At 42.7% G+C, this 21,911-nt stretch overlaps 1 long non-coding RNA gene across 1 annotated transcript; it reads right to left on the reverse strand.

The window, feature by feature from the left end:
• Positions 1-6,871: 6,871 nt before the first annotated feature.
• LOC310706069 lies at positions 6,872-13,615 on the reverse strand. The gene is made up of 3 exons (XR_014525634.1): positions 13,542-13,615; positions 7,453-7,615; positions 6,872-7,057 (listed from the first exon to the last, which is right to left on the reverse strand). It is a non-coding gene; the product is annotated as an uncharacterized lncRNA (long non-coding RNA).
• Between the last annotated feature and the right edge of the window lie 8,296 nt (positions 13,616-21,911).

Consider the following 21,911-nt stretch of genomic DNA (forward strand, 5'->3'; position numbering starts at 1 on the left):
TGGACTACTGCAATGCGCTCTACGTGGGGCTACCTTTGAAGGTGACCCAGAAACTACAACTAATCCAGAATGCAGCAGCCAGACTGGTGACTGGGAACAGCCGCCGAGACCATATAACACCGGTCTTGAAAGACCTACATTGGCTCCCAGTACGTTTCCGAGCACAATTCAAAGTGTTGGTGCTGACCTTTAAAGCCCTAAACGGCCTCGGTCCAGTATACCTGAAGGAGCGTCTCCACCTCCATCGTTCTACCCGGACACTGAGGTCCAGCACCGAGGGCCTTCTGGCGGTTCCCTCACTGCGAGAAGCCAAGTTACAGGGAACCAGGCAGAGGGCCTTCTCGGTAGTGGCGCCCTCCCTGTGGAACGCCCTCCCACCAGATGTCAAAGAGAACAACAACTACCAGACTTTTAGAAGACATCTGAAGGCAGCCCTGTTTAGGGAAGCTTTTAATGTTTGATGTATCATAGTATTTTAATATTCTTTTGGAAGCCGCCCAGAGTGGCTGGGGAGGCCCAGCCAGATGGGCGGGGTATAAATAATAAATTATTATTATTATTATTATTATTATTATTATTATTATTATTAACCGCTTTCCATAAAATGTCTCTAAGCCATTTCACGTGCAATTATAACCAATCAAAAGGTAATTAAAAACAGTTTCCTATTGAAAAAATAATGTCATATCCATTAGATGTATGAAAGGAAGGTCTTCAGAGGAAAGAAAATTGAAGCAGCACCTGTCTAACATGTATTGGGAGGGACATAAGTTGATGTGAGGGTTACCTCATTTGCTCCTAAGCCCTTTATACTTCCAGATAGGAGTTAACTATTGAGGAAATATTGCGGCACAGTGTCATGCTTCTTAAACATTTTAATTTGCCCTGTAAGTTGCTCTGCCTTATGCTGTCCACCTTGTTTGTTGATCTCAGGAGATACGCCATCTGCCTTAGCTACTTTGCCTAGAAACATCAAATAAACGTTTCTTCTTTTCTTTTTCTTTTTGGTCGCCTCCTCCAAAGATGGTACTATATTCCTCCTCCAAGAATGGTGCTATATTAAGTTAGAAACTACGTGCTACATAATAGCACTGATTGCATCTCTAACCATGGATGAATGAGTTTTTCGTAATGTAATGAGAATGTTTCAACATTAGTTTTATTTAGATTATCTTGAAAGGATTAGAAAGGTGTTCGACCTTGTAGTTCAGATGCCCTCTGGGTATAATTCTTCACCCATATTGGCTTCTCCTAGCACAGTCATATGTATGCTCAGTCACTCGTATATTATTAATGCATAGGCTTGATATACCACCAGAGTCCTAGAATACTCTAGCATACACTGTGGTGTTCTGGTGAATCCTTTGTTCCTCCAGTGAGAGCCAGTGTAGTATAGTAGTTAAGAGTAGTAGACTCGTAATCTGGTGAACCAGGTTCGCTTCTCCGCTCCTCCACATGCAGCTGCTGGGTGACCTTGGACTAGTCACACTTCTTTGAAGTTTCTCAGTCCCACTCACCTAACAGAGTGTTTGTTGTGGGGGAGGAAGGGAAAGGAGAATGTTAGCCGCTTTGAGACTCCTTCGGGTAGTGATAAAGCGGGATATCAAATCCAAACTCTTCTTCTTCTTCCAGGAGAAAGCCCAAGAGTCTTCTGAGCATAGGATTTTCAGCAAAACCATGACCCTGCAGGTTAGGGCACCGAGGGCTTATTTTGTGGGGTACCATGAAACATGTAATTTTCACTGACAAGGGCTTTGTGGTGAAACGGTGGCATTGCAGGATAGTGTGCTGAGGGCTCATTTTTTGGGGTGCCATGAAATGTGTGGTTTTCACCTCCAAGCATTGCAGAGGGGAGTTGCAAGGAATTGGCACCACTTTAGAGTGCATCAGACAATGGTGGATTTTCGGCGAAATGGTGACCCTGTGGGTTAGGGCGCCGAAGGCTCATTTTGCGGGGTGCCACAAAACATGGGGTTTTCAGTGCCAGACATTGCAGGGGGTCTTTTATTAGAGTTTGGGGCTGTTTTGGTTTCAATCTGACAATGTATTTTCAGTGAAACTGGGACCCTTGACTTAGGGCATCAAGGGCTCATTTTCTGAACCTCTGTGAAACATGGGGTTTTCAATGTCAAATGTTGAAGGGGGCCTTATTCCAGCATTTGGCACCACTTGGGAGTGAATCGGATGACATCGGATGTTTGGCGAAAAGGTTAGAGCAGTGATGGCTAATTTTGTGGGATGCTGGGGAATGTGGGGTTTTCATGGCCAATCATGGCAGGTAGCCCTTGGTGGGCCTTTGGCTCTCCTTTGGAGTAATTCTGATGCCATCAGATTTTTGGCACAACTGTAACCTTGCATGTTAGGGTGCCTAGGGCTCATTTTGTGGATTGCTGTGAAACATAGGGTTTTCAGAGCCAAACATTCCAGGGGGCCTTTTATCAGCATTTGGCGGCACTTGGGAGTGAATCACATGTCGGGTTTTCAGTAAAACAGAAACCCAGCGGGTTAGGGCACCAAGGGCTCATTTTATGCCCTTCCGTGAAATGTGAGGTTTCCACCACCAAATGTTGCAGGGGGCAATTTGCAGGAGTTTCACACCAGTTTTGAGTGAATTGGATGTAGCTAGGTTTTTGGCAAAAATGTGAGCCCTGGGTTAGAGCACCAGGGGCTCATTTTATGGCCTACTGTGAAGCATGGGGCCTGTGTCCTGGCCAGGTCTCTCCTCACACTGCTTCTCTCATGTGCCTCTATCACTTAAAGCAGCTTACAAGAAATAGGTTACAATTTCACAATCAACAACAGTATCGTCAAGTACAATATTGTGCAGCAGACTGCAGAAGCATACAAGACATATAAAACTCCAGATAAGATATCAAATTGGCAAGGGCAAAGCCTGACACACACACACACTCATTTGTGTATGTGTGTATGTATGTATGTATGTATGTATGTATGTATGTATGCCATCCAGGAGAGGATAACAAGAGAGGGGACAACTTGTGTTTTACGATGCAAGGGTATTGAAAGGGTCGTGGGGGATGTGTGTTCAGAACCCTGGGCTCTCACTTGTGGGGTGCCTCAGGGCTCTGTCCTCTCCCCCATACTTTTTAACATCTACATGCAGCCGCTGGGAGAGATCATCAGGGGGTTTGGGTTGGGTGTTCATCAATATGCAGATGATACCCAGCTCTACCTCTCTTTTAAATCAGAACCAGTGAATGCAGTGAAGGTCCTGTGTGAGTGTCTGGAGGCAGTTGGAGGATGGATGTCAGCTAACAGATTGAGGTTGAATCCTGACAAGACAGAAGTACTGTTCTTGGAGGACAGGGGGTGGGCTGGTGTGGAGGACTCCCTAATCCTGAATAGGGTAACTGTGCGCAGCCAGGTGCGCAGCCTGGGAGTCATTTTGGATTCACAGCTGTCCATGGAGGCACAGGTCAATTCTGTGTCCAGGGCAGGTGCTTACCAGCTCCATCTGGTACACAGGCTGAGACCCTACCTGCCTACAGACTGTCTTGCCAGAGTGGTGCATGCTCTAGTTATCTCCCGCTTTGACTACTGCAATGTGCTCTACATCGGGCTACCTTTGAAGGTGACTCAGAAACTGCAATTAATCCACCATGCAGCAGCTAGACTGGTGTCCGGGAGTGGCCACCGAGACCATATAACACCAATCCTGAAAGATCTTAATTGGCTCCCAGTACAATTCCGAGCACAATTCAAAGTGTTGGTGCTGACCTTTAAAGCCCTAAACAGCCTCGGTCCTGCATACCTGAAGTAGCGTCTCCACCTCCATCATCCAGCCCGGACACTGAGATCCAGCGCCGAGGGCCTTCTGGCAGTTCCCTCATTGCGAAAAGTGAGGTTACAGGGAACCAGACAGAGGGCCTTCTCGGTAATGGTGCCTGCCCTGTGGAACGCCCTCCCAGCAGATGTCAAGGCAATAAACAACTATTTTACTTTTAAAAGACAACTGAAGGTGGCCCTGTTTAGGGAAGTTTTTAATGTCTGATGCTGTATCGTTTTTACTATTCGGTTGGAAGATGCCCAGAGTGGTTAGGGAAACCCAGCCAGATGGATATTATTATTATTATTATTATTATTATTATTATTATTATTATTATTATTATTATTAAAAAAATGCCTTTATTTTGGGACACTCCCCCAGAACTTAGACAGTGGGCAATCTGGTATGGGAGAATGTGATCCATTAGATATTCCTGAACCAAATGTGGCAGATGCTGTATGGTCCAAATGACTGTTTATCTAGTATTTAGTCATTTAAAAACTTTGGCCATTTGTCTTATCCTGCTAAGTGGCAAGGTCAATTTTATTATACCCCAGCTACAGTTCTGGTCTTGTGAGAGAGGCCACAAGCTTCTTCCCTTTTTCTCCACTGTCTTGAGCAATTTATGAAAATAGCCATTAATTGTGCAGAACTCATACAACAACTTAAATGAATTCTTCCATTAATTGATTAATTGAATTATGCTATCATTCATTCATTCGTTTGTTTTTGCATTCTTTCTCGTGCATTTGTTCACTGTTCCACAATTGCTCCAAACCCTGCAGTAAACATTTAAGTCTGAAACAATAACCAGAAACTTCCAATTCCTAACTGAAATAAATATGATAACACTGCAATTATGTGAAGCTTATGCTCATGATAGTCCCTCATTTCAGAATGTATTACAAATTCAATGCTATAAAGAGAAAGGTGCATTTTTACACATTATTAAATATTCTTATCTTAAGCTATTATATCAGCACATAAACATGTATTATGAAACATTACAATGCCTTAAAAATGTTCATTACCTCCACTCTTCTCTATCAGCTGGAGGTTAATGCAAGTCAGATTTTTCTGTTCAACTTTAAACCCACTCGAGAATGAAAGGAGAAGTTGATCCTCATTGTTATTTCATCCACAAGACAATTTAGAGACAATTTGTCGTGCAAGACCATAGGCTTTTTATCCCTTTTTTATACTCTTAATCGATCTTGGTGCACAGACAATAATTTGGGAATACAAAAACTGCAATCAAGGTTGAGGAGGCATCGTTTAGATTGTCTGCGAGATGTACGTTATCTCAAGAGAGTAATGATCTCTAATGAGAATCAAAACTCATAAAAGAGATGGCAACAATGCTAATTCATGCCTGGAAAGATGTGCTTTCTTGAATTAGAAATTTGGTTTGGGCGTGCCTTTCCCCCTTCTTGAGAAGAATAGGAAACAAAGAAATGTTGTGGACCATTATGCATATGTTACTTGTTCTTTAATATACTAGTCACAGTCTGTGAACAAGGCTAAATGAATGTTTGCCCACAATCCACAGAATACATTGCCATATGTTATGGGTAGGGAACACTCAGCTTCTCTGTTTGGCTCTAAGGACTCTCCAAGCTCCCTCTAGGCCATGTCCACTAGACATCCCCATGCCCTTTTTTAATGCTTTTTGCCTTGCTTAACTTTTTGTCGTCTGGATGGAGAATGAAGAGGTGTGTGAATGTTTAAAGCAGCTGGTTTTGTGAAAGAGAATTACAGTGGTACCTCGGGTTAAGAACTTAATTCGTTCTGGAGGTCCGTTATTAACCTGAAACTGTTCTTAACCTGAGGCACCACTTTAGATAATGGGGCCTCCCACTGCCGCCGCACAATTTCTGTTCTCATCTTGAAGCAAAGTTCTTAACCTGTGGTACTATTTCTGGGTTAGTGGAGTCTGCAACCTGAAGCATCTGCAACCTGAAGCATCTGTAACCCGAGGTACCACTGTACAGTGGTACCTCTGGTTATGAACCTAATTTTCTCTGGAGGTCCTTTCTTAACCTGAGACCATTCTTAATCTGAGGTGCCACTTTAGCTAATGGGGCCTCCTGCTGCCACTGCCCCACAATTTCTGTGCTCATCCTGGGGCAAAGTTTGCAACCCAAGGTACTACTTCCTTGTTAGCAGAGTCTATAATCCGAAGTGTTTGTAACCCGAGGTGTTTGAAACCTGAGGTACCACTGTACATGAAAATGATGTACCGGTGGTATTCGACTCCTACTAAGTTGGCAAAAATGTATAGGACGAGTACAAATACATACTGGAAGTGTAAAGAAAAAGAAGGTACCTTTTATCATATGTGGTGGACCAGTAAGGAGGCAAAAGCTTTCTGGGAGATGATATACAATGAAATGAAAACAAATGTTTAAAATAACTTTGGTTTAAAAAACCAGAAGCGTTTTTATTAGGAATTACAAGTACTGACATTCCAAAGAACCAGAAAAGACTTTTTATGTATGGAACAACAGCCAATCGAATGCTGTTAGCCCAGAGATGGAAAGAAGAAAAAGTCCCAACAGGAGAAGAATGGCAAACCAAGCTAATGGACTATGCCAAAATGGCAAAGTTGACTGGAAAACTCAAGAACCAAGAGGACAAAAACTTTACAATAGAATGGGAAAATTTTATAACTTATCCAAGAGACCTCTGTAAGCAAATGGAAACAATGGCAGGATTTTGATTTCACTTGTAGTGTAACAATTACCATGGAAAATATGGATTGATATAATAGTTAGAGTGCAGAAGAATATGCAGTTTTTAATATTTAAAATGGGACACCAGGGAAGGGGTGGGAGGAAGTCCTGAGATTTGGAGCAAACTCTGTATATGGTTATGTACTTGATTTTTAAAAAAATAATTTTGTATTGTAAAATCAAATAAAAATGATTTGTTAAAAAAACACAAAACACCTGGCTTTGTGTGCTTGGAATGCACAATGGCAAGAGTAACATCCATCATCTCCAACTCTTGCCTCTAGACCTATCTATACAGTAATTGGCATATTGCCTCTGAAAATTTCCCAAACATGAAATGAGACTCTCAGGCTGCATATTCACAGGCTGAATTTATTTATTAGTTTATCATATTTACTGAGGTGAAGCCTCATGAGTTTTGCTGTTGAAAGCCTTGCCTCTCGGTTTCAATGCAGAATGAGTCAGGAAACAATCAACCTTTTTCTTTAATCACAATACCCAAAATGGTCACCACTTTGCATCCTGCCATGATGATGCTCTGACGGTCAATAGAGAGGAAGACAAACATTAGAATTCCTGTTACAGATAGGTAGCCGTGTTGGTCTGCCATAGTCAAAATAAAAAATTCCTTCCAGTAGCACCTTAAAGACCAACTAAGTTAGTTCTTGGTATGACCTTTCGTGTGCATGCACACTTCTTCAGATATCTGTATCTGTGTATCTGAAGAAATGTGCATGCACACGAAAGCTCATACCAAGAACTAACTTAGTTGGTCTTTAAGGTGCTACTGGAAGGAATTTTTTTATTAGAATTCCTGCATTGCACCAATATTATCTTCCTTTTTCTTTTCTTTTTTACCCATGACCTCTGGGGAAAAGTTTTCCCCACCAGAAAACAAATGCAACGAAGACCATTATTTTCTTAGCGCTTAACTTTTTCTTCAGTTCAGAGTTGAGGTCTCTTTTCAGGGGAAATTGTATTTCTGTTTGCTTTCCCTCTTCTCACTTGCTCATTCCAGGAGCCATCGGTTAGTTGAAAAATGTGATGTCAGATCTCACTCTAGATTTGGATTCTTTTCATTCACAGTTGGAGGTGGCTGAACGAAAGCATCGTTATGAGAGAATTCAATCACGGCTCAACGCAATTTCACAGATCCTTATTGTTCCATTTAGGAAGAAATGGCTCAGAGTTAATGTAAACGGTTGTGGGAATTTGAGCAACAACCAAAAAGCCCCTACCCATTATCCATATTGTTGATATTCGACACACATAGGTTACCACAATAAATCTTGCGCTAATCAGGGCATCTTTATGCAACAGAGAGCCAAAGATAAAGTATGGGAAATTATAATAAGAGGAGACTCGACATGATCAGACTTGTAGAAAGATAACTACCTGGGAAAAGCTGAATTTACTTTTCTGTGTTCACAATGAGGCAAAACAAAGCACGGAGGGAATTTCAGGGAGACATTAGATTTGATTAAAAAGTTTAAACACAGCCAATGTCATGCATCTCTCAGGATAAGCACAAAATGAATTCACTGAGTGCCCCCAAAAGTTGTATGTTACCAACACAATTGAAAGTCAAGTGGCATAGACCAAACAGAACATGGCTTTAGCCAATATGAATGCTTTGGCCCATTTCACGTGAAATACAAATCAGCATTTGCCTCAGATATTGATTTAAATTAGAGTTACTCAGGGGTCTCCTGTCTATAATTTTGTATGCCAAACTGTTTGAGCTGGAAATAAACAAACAGTAGAGGGGCCATCGAAAGCCAGATGTTGAGTGTTTGTCAGCTCTGGTACAATTTACCTTCGGCCTTTTATTTTACATTTTTAGTAAACACCTCTCAGAGGGGTGGCACGTACAGTAGGACCTTAACTCAAGGACCTTGATTCCTATTATGGCTGAAACCCAAATCTTCTGGTGCATCTGTAAGCTTGTGTTTTAAATGGAATTAGTGTTGAATGGTTTCTTTAAATGTAAAGCTTCATCATTGTTCCACTCCATGTGTATGTCTTTAAGGGGCCAGAGCAAGGGCCAGAGCAAGATAACGAGACCCAGCTTTACAGCTGTGAAACATAGCAGGTGCTGCTGAGTTGTATTTGATTAAGGTGTGTCAGCATCTGGGTGTAGTATATAAGGAGCAGCACCTAGCTCTCCCATTACCCTGGGGGATGGGTTGGGTCTGGTTTGTTGATGTATTTAGTGTAAATGGAGTTTTAGTTTTTCTTATTAAAACCTTCATTAAGTTATTTTTGAGTCCCTTTTTAATGCATGGTCTCCCCAGCAAGCTCTCTGCAGCGCTACCATACTGCAAAAAGCCAACATCATTGGTTATGGGCCCAGCTGCTGGGTGGATGACTGCATATTTTTGGACTCTGAGAAAGGTTTGAAAACTCCTTCTCCTGTTAGCATAGTTTCTGTGGGTCTGGAAGAGTTCCAGAATGGTTGACCGGGTTCCTGAAGCTGAGAAGGCTCTGGTCTTTCCACAGCTAACAGATGAGAACTATAGTTTATGGTCTTTTCGGGTGGAGGCGCTTTTGACCTCTAGAGAAGTATGGACCTATGTAACTGATGACCCTCCTGACCCTGTAACTAATGCTTGGTCGAAAGGAGATGCAAAAGCCAGGGCGATAATTAATTTGGCAGTCAGCGACCAGCAAGTAGTCTATATAAGAAATAAGAAAACTGCCAAAGAAATGTGGGACAGTCTTGCAGCAGTGCATGTTAGAAAAGAGTCAGCGTCTGCATTGACGTTTTTCAAGCAGTTGTACCAGACGAAGTTGCAGCCTGGTGGTGATTTGGCAGCACACTCGAGACGTCTGGAGGCAATACACTGCGAATTAATTCGAAGGGACATAGAGATACCTGACATTCCGTATGTTTTTATCATCCTTTGTTCCCTTAATGAGGACCTTGATGGTATAGCTAGCCAGATATCTGCTGTTCCACCAGCACAATTAACTGTGGAAGGGGTAACGGCAAGATTAATGGGCGAGTTGGATAGAAGGGAGGCTTGTGCCATAAGCACTCCTATTTCCAGAAAGAATGAGGAACACCATATGCAAGCCTGTGGTGATACAACTGCATTTAAAGCTGCAAAGTGTTGTTGGTTCTGCAATAAGCAAGGACATTTTGCAAGGGACTGCAGATCCAAAAGAAAGAAAAGTTCTCCCAAGCCTGTTTCTGTTCGTCAATCACGGTCGTCAGCCCAACAGCCGACATCGTACCGTAAAGACAGAAACGAGCCGCGAGGTTTTCACGCTCGGACAACAGATCGTAAAAGAATTAAAGATGCCAAGTGGAAGTCTTTTGTTGTGGACTCAGGAGCATCTCAGCACATTTGCAATGATCGAAGCTTGTTTATTTCTTTCGAAGAGGAAATTGGTAATGTACATTTAGCCAATTCACAAGTCCTGCAGTCGCTTGGCAGGGGTACTGTTAAACTTGACTCTTTAAACATTACAATAGCGAACTGCATTTACTGCCCGTCAATGGACAATTTATTATCAGTAAGGTGCTTTGCTCATCAAGGCATAACTGTGCGTTTCTTAAAGTCTATGTGTGAGTTTTTTGAGGGGAACAAATGTCTATTGTATGCCCGGGAATCTGATGGTTTATATAGACTGTATCTTCGCACCTACTCACAATCGTCTATAAATTGCAGAGCAGCACAGTCAAGCCAGGGGTTGAGGAATGTAAGGCCACATTCTGGGTGTGTCCACAAGGCGCACAGAATTCTGGGACACCTGAATTTTTCTGATGTAATTAAGACAAAGAATATTGTCAATGGCCTCAATTTAAAACCATGTAAATTCTTTATGCAGTGTCTATCCTGTTGCAAGAATAAGATTAAGGTTGCACACAAGGGTAGGTGCTCAGATAGGAAAGTAACTGAGCCATTTGAGCGTGTACATTGTGATTTAGTTGGGCCACTCCCACCATCATTAGGAGGTTCTAAGTACTGGCTTACCCTGATAGACCAGTATAGCAGATATTGTTGGACTTATGCAATAGCTGAGAAATCCCAAGCATTTGAGAAGTACAAAGTTTTTTGCAACTGGGTAAAAACGCACTTTAACAAACCTATTAAGAATCTGTTTTCTGACTGGGGTGGGGAATTTGTTTCTGAGGATTTTGAGAAATTCCTGGAAGCGCAGGGGACTACTTATGAGTTATCTTGCCCCCGAAGTCCCTGGCAAAATGGGCTTATTGAAGTTCTGCAGCGTGACTTGCAGGCAGGGGTTAAAACTTATCTGCACGATGCTAATCTGCCCAAAGATTTTTGGGCTAAAGCGCTTAATGCGTTTTGTTATGTCAGAAATCGCAGTTATCATTCTGGTTTAGATGTCACCCCCTATGAGAAGCTGTTTAAAAAACGCCCTAATCTGAAATACCTACGCATTTGGAGTTCAGATGTAATTATGCATTATCCCGCTAAACAGAAATTGGGTGAGCGTAGTGTTCAGGGAAAATTAATGGGCTACCAGCAGGGGGCGTACAGAATTTACGTACCAGCAACTGGCAAATTTCATATTACCAGAAGCATGATACAAACTGTAAATTGGAATGGAGTTGCTGTCTTCCAAGATACTAATGGTATAGATAATAATGAGGAAGAAGAGGAAGAGGAAGCAGCAGCAGGAAATGGTGCTTCTGAATTAATGGAAAGAGACGAAAAGCCTGTTGAATCTGATAATTTGCTTGATGATTTAAAGTCACAGGCACCCGAGGGGAGGTTAGATTCTCTTGAGTTTTCTGACCGTGGGCTTAGCCCACAGGCATCTCTTCAGCCTGACGATGATGATTTACAACCTGAAACTAGTAATTTACTTAGTCCCATTAAGTCTGAGAAGTCTGACTCTCCTTCCGAGCTGAGACGTTCAGATAGGCGGTTTTTGAGCCAAAAAGCTACAATTATGTTCAGAATTTACCTAAGCACCAAGCTGTAAATTGGTATAAAGCTATGAACTCTGAGATAGCTTCTTTAAAAGAGCATAACACTTGGTCTCTTGTACCACAAACCCCAGATATGAGACTTATTGATTCAAAATGGGTTTATAGAGTTAAAATGAATGACAAAAATGAAGTTGTAAGGTACAAGGCAAGATTAGTTGCTAGGGGTTTTCAACAAATTCCAGGTGAAGGTTATGATTTGTGTTATTCACCAAGTGTAAAATATGAAACAGTTAAGCTTTTGTTAGAAGATGCTTCACAGTGTGGAAAAGCCCACTATACAATGTTTCTCTGCTCTTAAGAGAGTAGTGATGTACCTTAAACATACCAAACATTATAGGTTACAGTTTACAACAAGTATTGACAAAGGTTTTGAAATGTTCTGCGATGCATCTCATGCAGTGGAACAAAATAATTGCAGGGGTGTGTCTGGTATGGTGTTTTGTTATAACGGTTGTCCATTTGAATGGAAGTCCCAGACACAAACCATTATTTGTCTCTTTACAACAGAGAGTGAATTATGTGCATGCGTTCAGGCCACTCGTGATGTAGAATGGTATCTGCAAGTATTCACAGACCTACAGATGCAAGTAACACTACCAGTAAAAGTTTACCTTGATTCCCAGAGCGGACTTGCTATCCTGTGTTCAGAGACCAATACGCAGCGCACTAGAGTCTTAAGGTTACGTTTAGAATTTGTAAAGAAACTAATTGCTGATGAAATGGTTATATTTAAATATGTTCCAGGTGACAATCAAATTGCAGACATTTTTACTAAAGCACTTCCAAAGGTTACACATGAAAAACATGTACAAAGTATGCTTTATGTTTTTGTTCCACAATGATGAACCTCAGGGGAAATGTTGAATGGTTTCTTTAAATGTAAAGGTTCATCATTGTTCCACTCCATGTGTATGTCTTTAAGGGGCCAGAGCAAGGGCCAGAGCAAGATAACGAGACCCAGCTTTACAGCTGTGAAACATAGCAGGTGCTGCTGAGTTGTATTTGATTAAGGTGTGTCAGCATCTGGGTGTAGTATATAAGGAGCAGCACCTAGCTCTCCCATTACCCTGGGGGATGGGTTGGTGGTTGGGTCTCGTTTGTTGATGTATTTAGTGTAAATGGAGTTTTTGTTTTTCTTACTAAAACCTTCTTTAAGTTATTTTTGAGTCCCTTTTTAATGCATGGTCTCCCCAGCAAGCTCTCTGCAGTGCTACCATACTGCAAAAAGCCAACAATTAGAACCAGAGGAAAAATTACAGGCGCTAGAAGATTGAGCCTGATGAAATTATTCTCTTTGCTATGACTGAGGGCTCCTTGAGACTGGTGCTTTACTATTCCTTCTTTGAGAAAAAGTTGAGACTTTCACAATAAAATATTAAATATATATATATCCTATTTTGAGGGCTGATGTGAAGGAATTTTTTTGGGTGGGAAGGAGGAAACTGTAAATAAACTTTATGTAAATCTACTCCAGTCCTTCAAAGAACTGAGCAAAAAAGAAGGAAGGAACTAGATATTATATAGTTCAGTTTGGTTGCATATACAACTGTAGCAATGATGTATTGAATTTTGCAAATGCCAGATTAGGATTTACTGTTTAGTTTAAGGAACACAGACTTTTCTGAAAAATCACCCCCCCCCTTTCTTTAATTCTTCATTTAATTTCGTCACCAATCTTTGCTCCCTTCCATGTTCATAATTTTGTCTGCTCTTAGGAGGTGTTCTGGTCACAGAGCAATTACTTCCAACTCTCTGATTTCACACTATAGATTTCCACTTATGGTTGAAGGCTTTTCCATTCTTACAAGATTACACTGACAGCAAAGGCTATTTTGTCTTCCATCAAAAGTTAACAATAGCGCAAGGGCCACGTATGTGTATTTGATGAACACAGATTTTGTCCTTTGGTTTCTCCAGATCAAACTTCAGGCTGTCAAAATGTTTGGGGAATTCAAGTTTTCAGATCCCCACTCTAGAGGAAATGAAGCCCTCCTTAGACATTCTACTCGTGAGTAAAACTAATGCACACAGTGTGGAAATAAGTGTGCTAACCTGCCCCACATATCAGTCTCAAACTTCTGAAGTGCACACCTCCATTTGTGGAGAGTCATTGTACAGCTTAGAACCCTGAAAGATTAGGGTTCTAGATGCTCCATGCAAGTGAAGGTTGGTGGAGCTGGAACTTGTATTTAACTGAAACTGACTAGGGATGCAATCCACACACACTCTCTCAAGCTGTGGGAAGTTTGAATTGACTGAAGGCATCACACTTCTGGCAGTGCGGCTGTACTTTTGCCAAATGTGCAGGTGGACAACAGTCCTCCCTAGTGTTAAGCTCCAAAATCAGCTGTTCCAAGGACAAGGAAGGGGCAGGAGTGGGTTCAGAGTTTCTCTCATAGCTGGCACCACTTGCCATGGGACCAATCTGCCCGCCTTCCCATTTCCCCCCCCCCCCACTGCCACTGTGAGTGGCCAGCTTGCAGATACTGGGAGCACCAGCATCCACCACACCAAAGAGCCAGTGGGCAGTTAGAATTGCTCTGTAAGTGACTAGATTTACCCACTGATTCTCAACAGGATATAAAGTCAACTAAGTGTGCAATACTATGCATATCTACTGAGAAGCAAGCCCCACTGGGTTCAATGGATCTTACTCCCAGACAAATACATCCATTGCTTTTTTTCCTAAAAGAAAAAATGTTTAGGGGTACTCACATTTTCACTCAAGAAAATCACCATTTTATAGTTCAAATCGGGGGAAATAAATACAGTAAATGGACAAAAGTACAAAGAACATGCATTACACCAGGAAAGGAAAGGAAGCCACCATTGGAGGTGGTAACAACAAAACTAACCAATCACCATGCTAGATTCCAACTTCTACTTCACACATTAAACACTTGCTTCTGTCTGATAGTATTTATTTATTTATTTATTTATACATACATACATACATACATACATACATACATACATACCCTGCCCATCTGGCTGCGTTTCCCTAGCCACTCTGGGCAGCTTCCAAAAAAATATTAAAAATACATTAAAACATCAGTCATTTAAAACTTCCCTAAACAGGGCTGCCTTCAGATGTCTTCTAAAAGTCAGATAGTATTTTATTTTCTTGACATCTGTTTGGAGGGCATTCCACAGGGCGGGCGCCACAACCAAGAAGGCCCTCTGCCTGGTTCCCTGTAACTTCACTTCTCATAGTGAGGGAACCGCCAGAAGGCCCTTAGCTGGACCCCAGTGTCTGAGCTGAATGATGGGGGTGGAGACGCTCCTTCAAGTATACTGGGCTGAGGCTGTTTAGGGATTTAAAGGTCAGCACCAACACTTTGAATTGTGCTCGGAAATGTACTGGGAGTCAATATAGGTTTTTCAGGACCGGTGTTATGTGGTCTCGGCGGCCACTCCCAGTCACCAGTCTAGCTACTGCATCCTGGATTAGTTGCAGTTTCCACGCGTCCTTCAAAGGTAGACTCAAGTGGAGCGCATTGCAGTAGTCCAAGCGGGAGATAACCAGAGCATGCACCACTCTTGTAAAACAGTCTGCAGGCAGGTAGGATCTCAGCCTGCGTACCAGATGGAGCTGGTAGACAGCTGCCCTGGACACCAAATTGACCTGCGCCTCCATAGACAGCCGTGAGTCCAAAATGGCTCCCATGCTGTGCACCTGGTCCTTCAGGAGCACAGTTACGCCATTCAGGACCAGGGAGTCCTCCACACCCACCCGCCCCCTGTCCCCCAAAGCAGTACTTCTGGTACTTCTGTCTTGTCAGGATTCAACCTCAGTCTGTTAGCCACCACCCATCCTCCAACTGTCTCAGACTCAGGAAACACCTTGACAATATATATATACACACACACACACACACACACCCCTGCATACCCCCAGAAAAAAGCACTGAATATACACTCACTTCTGTGTTGGATTACAGACAACATATTCTATTGCGGGGGGGGGGGGGGGGCGTCAAAGCTAACCTGAACAAGAAAACAATGTTAATGCAGAGATTACATTAGACAAATGTTATGACATTTAGCCTTTTGGGATCCGGTCTTTGCTCCTTACACTTGTTGCCTTGCAGACCTCATCCAAGTCATGAAGCATACAATGACAGCATGTCAAATTGATGTTCATCATTGGATAATGTTTTAGAGCATCCTGAAGACACACATTCCCCTTACAATTCAATGAACATCACATTTAAGCTCAATGTAGCAAAACATATTTTTCTAACATGGCTTATTCCCCCTTCCCCCTTCAATAATACTTTCTGTCGGCCTCTAATAAAGGGTCTGTAGTAATAGATTATATTCTTAAATGCATGCATTGTCAAAGGACATCTTTTCTTGAAGGATAAACTGGTATTTTTTTAAAGTATAACTTGTCTGAAGGACACATTTTGACCGTCCTTGTTCGTTGCACACAAGAAGTAGAGCAGTGGTTCCCAAACATTTAGCCCCACGGACCAGTTGAAATTGTTGTGGGTCCTGCTGGACCACTTAATGAGCTTTCTGCCTGTTGTAGCAATTGCAATGGGTAATTATAGATGTTGCATGGCTTTTAATTGCTTCCTTTATTTCTTATGTATTGTGTTTTATTATATTGCAATTTGAATTTCATAAAATGCAATACAATATAATTGTAATACAGTACAGTGGACGCTCAGGTTGTGAACGTTCACAATCTACAGTGCCTGCAACCCGCAGTGGCACATCTGTGAATGCGCGTGTTGCGATTTAGCGCTTCTGCACATGCGCAACTGCCGAAACCCGGAAGTAACCTGTTCCAGTACTTCCAGGTTTTGGCGGTCTGTAACCTGAAAAAACACAACCTGAAGCATCTGTAAACCGAGGTATGACTGTATAAGAAATTAATTAAGAAATGCAAGTCAATTCATATCAGTATGAATATTCCATGCAATGGATGGGTTGTCTTCCATCTTCAGCCACAAATCTACAGACCATCTGAACGAAACTCAGAGACCACGGGTGTCTGTGGATCACAGTTTAGGAACCACTGAAGTAGACAAATAGAGGGCATCCAGTGTCAGACAAACTGATGTTTCTGCTTCTGTTGAAATCTCTTGCCCAGAACCAAAATCTGCCTTGGAGGTTGCAGAGATCCCCCACTGAATATTTCAGAGGCATGCAGGGGCTACAGTGGGAGAAGACAAAGGAGAGGTCCTCATTGCATAGTCTCAAAAGCTGTGAACACTTCTGGATGCTGCAATCCTGCTACTTTCATGTGTGTGTGTCTGTGACACAGAGCCCGCCCGCCCATGAGGCAGGGTGAACCAGCTGCCTCAGGTGGCAGAAGTGCAAGAGATGGCACCCTACTTGCCTCACCACTTTGATGAATGGGGGAATGTGTTGCGTGTTGAGTCCCACAGTGCCACCCACCAAAAAATTCACACTTCACACGTGATTTTTTGTTTAAGGTTTTTGGCATAAATTTTGGCCACAACTTTATTCAAATACAAAAAATGTGAGTGGTTGCTTAGGCATTGGTTCCGACTATCTGTCCTTGCCCTCTAGGACAGAGCTGGCCCTTCCGGACACCAGCGGAAGCCAGCATGGGAAACAAGTATTGGGTGAGAAAATGAAGCTGGGTAACAGTTCCTCTCTTCTCAAGTGCATGTCGGATCTCGTCTTCAGTTTTCCTTTTCTGTGAACCGTCCCTTGGAGCTCTCCGGGCCACATCCTGTTATTTGGCTCTGCCCAATGACCCACCCTTGCATCGCAGTGTTCACCTTCTGTTGTCAGATATTTCGGTTTTTAAGCCTTTGTGCTTTTTTATGTTTGTACATATTTTATGGGCTAATAGCCGTAAATAAATAAATGTAAATGTCCTCTCTTCTCACCCTCATGTTCCGGTGGGGCTTGCACGGCCCAGGTCCGACTCCGGGGACAAGGACGAAAAGAATGGCAAGCCCCTGGATTCCTTTAACGGAATTCCCTTCGCATCATTTGGAGGGATAGGCACTTACCCCTCCAAGCACCAATTTAACCAATGCCTAACCGCCAACCTTACAAGTTGTGACGATTTGCTACGCAGTAGGCAAAAACCAAATGGCACCAGCCAATCAGCCAGATGGCAAAATTCCTACCAGGCCCCCACACCAAGGCGGACGACCCCATGACAGGCATAGCAAGGTCAATTGAGCAAAACAAAAAACCACCCTATAAAAGGGAGGGAGGGCGGGTGATCCTGTGCAAAACGGCCAAGAGAACGTCCAGCATCTGGCCCCTGTATTTAAAGACTCTGACCCCTCCTCAGAATTGGCAACAATCAAAACTCCCCAGTAACCCAATTTAACCACTTAAATGCTTGGGTTCCTCCAAATTTGCCTAGTCACTACAGAGTGGCCTGTTCTTCCCAACCGCAACACGTGCTCTCTGTTATGGAGAACACGCTTTCCCACTCCATTAGTGTCCTGGCACTTGGCTTTACCACTCATCTTCCCCGCCCTGAGGTGGAGACAGTGGTGTAGTATGGGGAGGCACAGGGGCAGTTGCCTCGGGCACAACATTGTTAGGGGCGCAAAATGTCAACACCCAGGGCTGCCTCATTCACCTGTGTGCTTTTGTTGCTGGGCTCCATTAAAAACAGCTTCTCCATGTGAACCCAGACAACGGAACAACTCTTTTATTATCTCTGCAGCTGCAATATTCTGGGTGATGCTGGTGTTATTAGGCAGTAAAATGTGCATTCGTACTGTCTGTTTCCCTCTCTCCCTCCCCCCCTCCCCATGGCCCCGGGGGCTGGCAACCCAAGCTACACCACTGGGTGGAGAACATGAGTGTCATACCTTTTGAAACACTCCCTTCTCACCGAGTTCAGCGAGAGAGAGAGGGCATTGTGATGAACCACTTTGCCCCTCATCTTGCCCACCCCTAGGGCTGAGCAGATAAGCAGCAAAGCATTGTGGAATTCTTTCTCTCTCTCATAAAGTTCAATGAGGAGAGGGGCGTTCTAGAACGCAGCAGAAGTGGGGGTTACACAGCAATGGCAGGGGCAGGGAACAACACATTCCCATTCGACAGGCCTCCCCTCTGTGGAAGCACAACATGGAGCGGCCTGTAATAAAGGTCACAGAAGTCCCTCTTCTTCCATGCTACTACAACGCTGGGTGAGCACTTGATATTTATGGCAAATTCCAATGCATCCAGGTAATTCATGGTAAGCAGAGGTCTGCTTGCACTTCACCTATAAAAGAATTAGTTTCTGGATGCATAAGCAGAGTCCCTGGCCAATTCCCTGGCTACATTGGAGCATACCTGGCATGGGAAAGGCCAACCACCATAATGGCAACGTGGAGGAGAGTTCTGCTTGACTCCTAAGAAGATCCACTTCTTAGCTTATTCTCCAGTTGCCCATGCAGAAGGCACAGGATTGCAGTCAAAGCATCTACAATGCACATTAACTTCAGGTGAGCCTATCCTGATGTGTGCAGCAATTTCAGTTTTACTGATAATATGTGAGGATCACTGAAGAGTAGATTCTCAGGAAGGAAAGGTGAGCAACCAATGTGTTTGAATTCATTTTTGTTGTGACATATGAGTAAAGGAATCCTAAGTGATGGATACTCCCTCCCCCCTTGAAGCAAGATCAATTTCACTCCTTGGCAGTTTCTAAATTGTATTTGCCAATTGCTAGTGAAATTATGGAGACAGACGACCACTAACCCTGACCTTTCATTATTTCAAGGCCACCAAGTGACGGAGGAGGATGCAGTTTCTAAGCTCTCTTGCTTTGTTTCAATTTACAAGATCTCAGCTTTCATTTTTCAAAGAACCAAATGAGGAAAGATCAGAAATCCTCCTGGAAAACTAGTGATGATAAGTTAGAGATCATGGGCTTGTCCTCTCTGTTTTCACATTTTGCTTATTGTTATGTACATTTCAGGACCAACAATGACATATATGAAAATCGGTTTCAGAGGAGAATCCTGCTGTTTATCACAACACATAAGTATTTGTGAAATTACATATGGAATTTGACATAATAATCTGATCTTCATAATGTAGTTTTATTTTTCAGGTTGCTCAGAAGTGAGGTTCAGAGCATCCCAGAGCCCCAGAGAGTCCTAGCATAGTCTCACATTCCCAGATCCTTCTATTTGTTTCCATAACTTTACAGTTGTTGCTTAGTATGTGGGTGTAGAGACAATAAAGTTGTATTGTAAAAAAATATGAACCAAGGGTCTGAATCACCCAGCCAAGACAATCAGGGATTCTCATGCTAGCTGAATCTCATGGCTAAACATAAATGGTTTCCCTTTTGTCTCTCTCAGCTTCAAATGGTGGAGATTGGGGGACCCATTTATGAAAATACACATACAAATAAACACGCTTTCTTTTGAGTTCCTGAAAGGTCACTGTGCATACAGCATGGTCTCGTTTTGCTTAATTCCCAGTAATTCCAACAGAATACTCCAACGCAACATTAATCAGGTTAATCATCAGATGACACAGCATCTCAGCTACAAAGTAATCTGAAAAGAGATTATCATTGCTTTTAGATGATGACAAATGTTCTTCATTGGAAGCATGGGAAGTAGGTATTACAAATTTACATATACCTTCCATTCATGGTGTTCAGAGATTTACAGCTATTAATAGGAATAGAGAAACAAATCAAGTAAGAAATTGTTCCCTCAAACTGACAAATCTTGACGGGATTATGATTGGGTTGAAATCATGCTATATCAGGCACTCCCAGAAGTCAAGTAGAATATATGCATATGTGTAAAGGTCGTAAGGATGATGGAGAAATTTGGTCCACATTTCATGTAGGCCTTCCTAATTGTATCCGGAAACAATATTTAAAACAAAATGCAGATATCCTTCAAAGTCCACACTTTTCTGATTTTTTTATCAGACTCCACACACACACACACACACACACACACACACACACACCAATATAAATGCTGGGGTTAATTGTGCATAAATATTTGTGAAAGTGACACTCAGAATGTTTTACATTAGGGAAAATTGCTTTCAAAAATGTGTATAGTAGCGAAAATGCATACTAAAATCCTGATAGTTTTTCATGAGGACTTAAAGAAATCACAATATTCTTGTGAACTGGATTTAAGAGCGGGGGGGTGGGAGAGAAACTAAGAGAAACTGAAATGGGCAGATTTATCAATCACTAATACAGACGTGATAATGTACTGCTATTGACAAGTAGTTGTAGAATGGACTAGGAAAAACTACTGCAGAGTAAGTAAGAAATGCATCTCAACTTTCCAGTACTCTTTTCAGAGTGATATCTCTCTCTCTCTCTCTCTCTATATATATATATAAATGGAAGAATGCCAATGCTCAGCCTCCATTGGTGGATTTGTAGTGCCTCATCACAATTCTGGGTTTGCATGAACTCAGGGTAGGATAGGAGAGCAAAGGTAAAGGCAGGTTGCACAATAGAAGTAGCTAAGACATGGGAACAAAAATGGAGAGACACTGAGAACCTCCAGTGGTGGTTAAAACACTGATGACAGGAGTTAGCCAGCAGTAAATCACACAAAGTAAATGATGTTAACTCTTTATTAGCAAAACCAGGATATGCACAACCTAATGAGCACAGCAACTCTTCTTCAGTAGAGCTTGTCCCATGAAGCAGTTGTTGAGGCTGAAGATCCCCACCTCCCTACAACTGCCTAAAGTCCCCTCCTCTACAGGTCTTTCCCCAAGCAATCTGAGACTGTGCCTGTGTGCATGTCTTTGCTCTCCTGTTTCATTCCTATTTTGGTTCTGGGAGAGGGGAGCTTGTTGCAGCAGGAAGGGGAGACACCTGTGTCTCTTCACCAGCCTGACTCATCTCTGTCTGTTACCCCCCCCTCCTCTCCTGCTTCAGCTTTTGCACCTGATTCTGAATTCTCTCTGTCACAGACTCCCCCTGCTCACTAAGCCCTGCTACGTCTTCAGCTTCTGACACTTCCAGTGGTGGCGTGTTCTTCTGACACAATTTCTGACACTTCATCCTCCCAGGCCCCTCCCTCTGAGCACTCATTGTTGCCTCGCCGCCACTCCTGGACTCTGAGACTTCTTCCCTTGGGGTTCTCCAGCTGGTTCCCCCAACCATTCATCTGCATCCAACCAGTTCCTAACCAATGATAGAAATCTGAGTTAAGCTGTGATGTAGGAATGGGGAGGAAGATGGCACTTTTAAACAAGAAGGCACAGTACTGTGGACTATTTGATCCTTTGTCTTTTTCACGTGAGGCAGCTGAGAAGTGGAAGAGGGAGAGGTTTAAGTACAGCTAAAAGGGAGAGACATTGAAAAATGGGAAAAGTGGCTGTACCTACTGTTGTTGTTGTTGTTTAGTCATTTAGTCGTGTCCGACTCTTCGTGACCCCATGGACCAGAGCACGCCAGGCACTCCTGTCTTCCACTGCCTCCCGCAGTTTA

The sequence above is a fragment of the Podarcis liolepis genome, assembly GCF_965112155.1.
Source record: "Podarcis liolepis genome assembly, chromosome: 4".
NCBI classification, from domain to species: domain Eukaryota; kingdom Metazoa; phylum Chordata; class Lepidosauria; order Squamata; family Lacertidae; genus Podarcis; species Podarcis liolepis.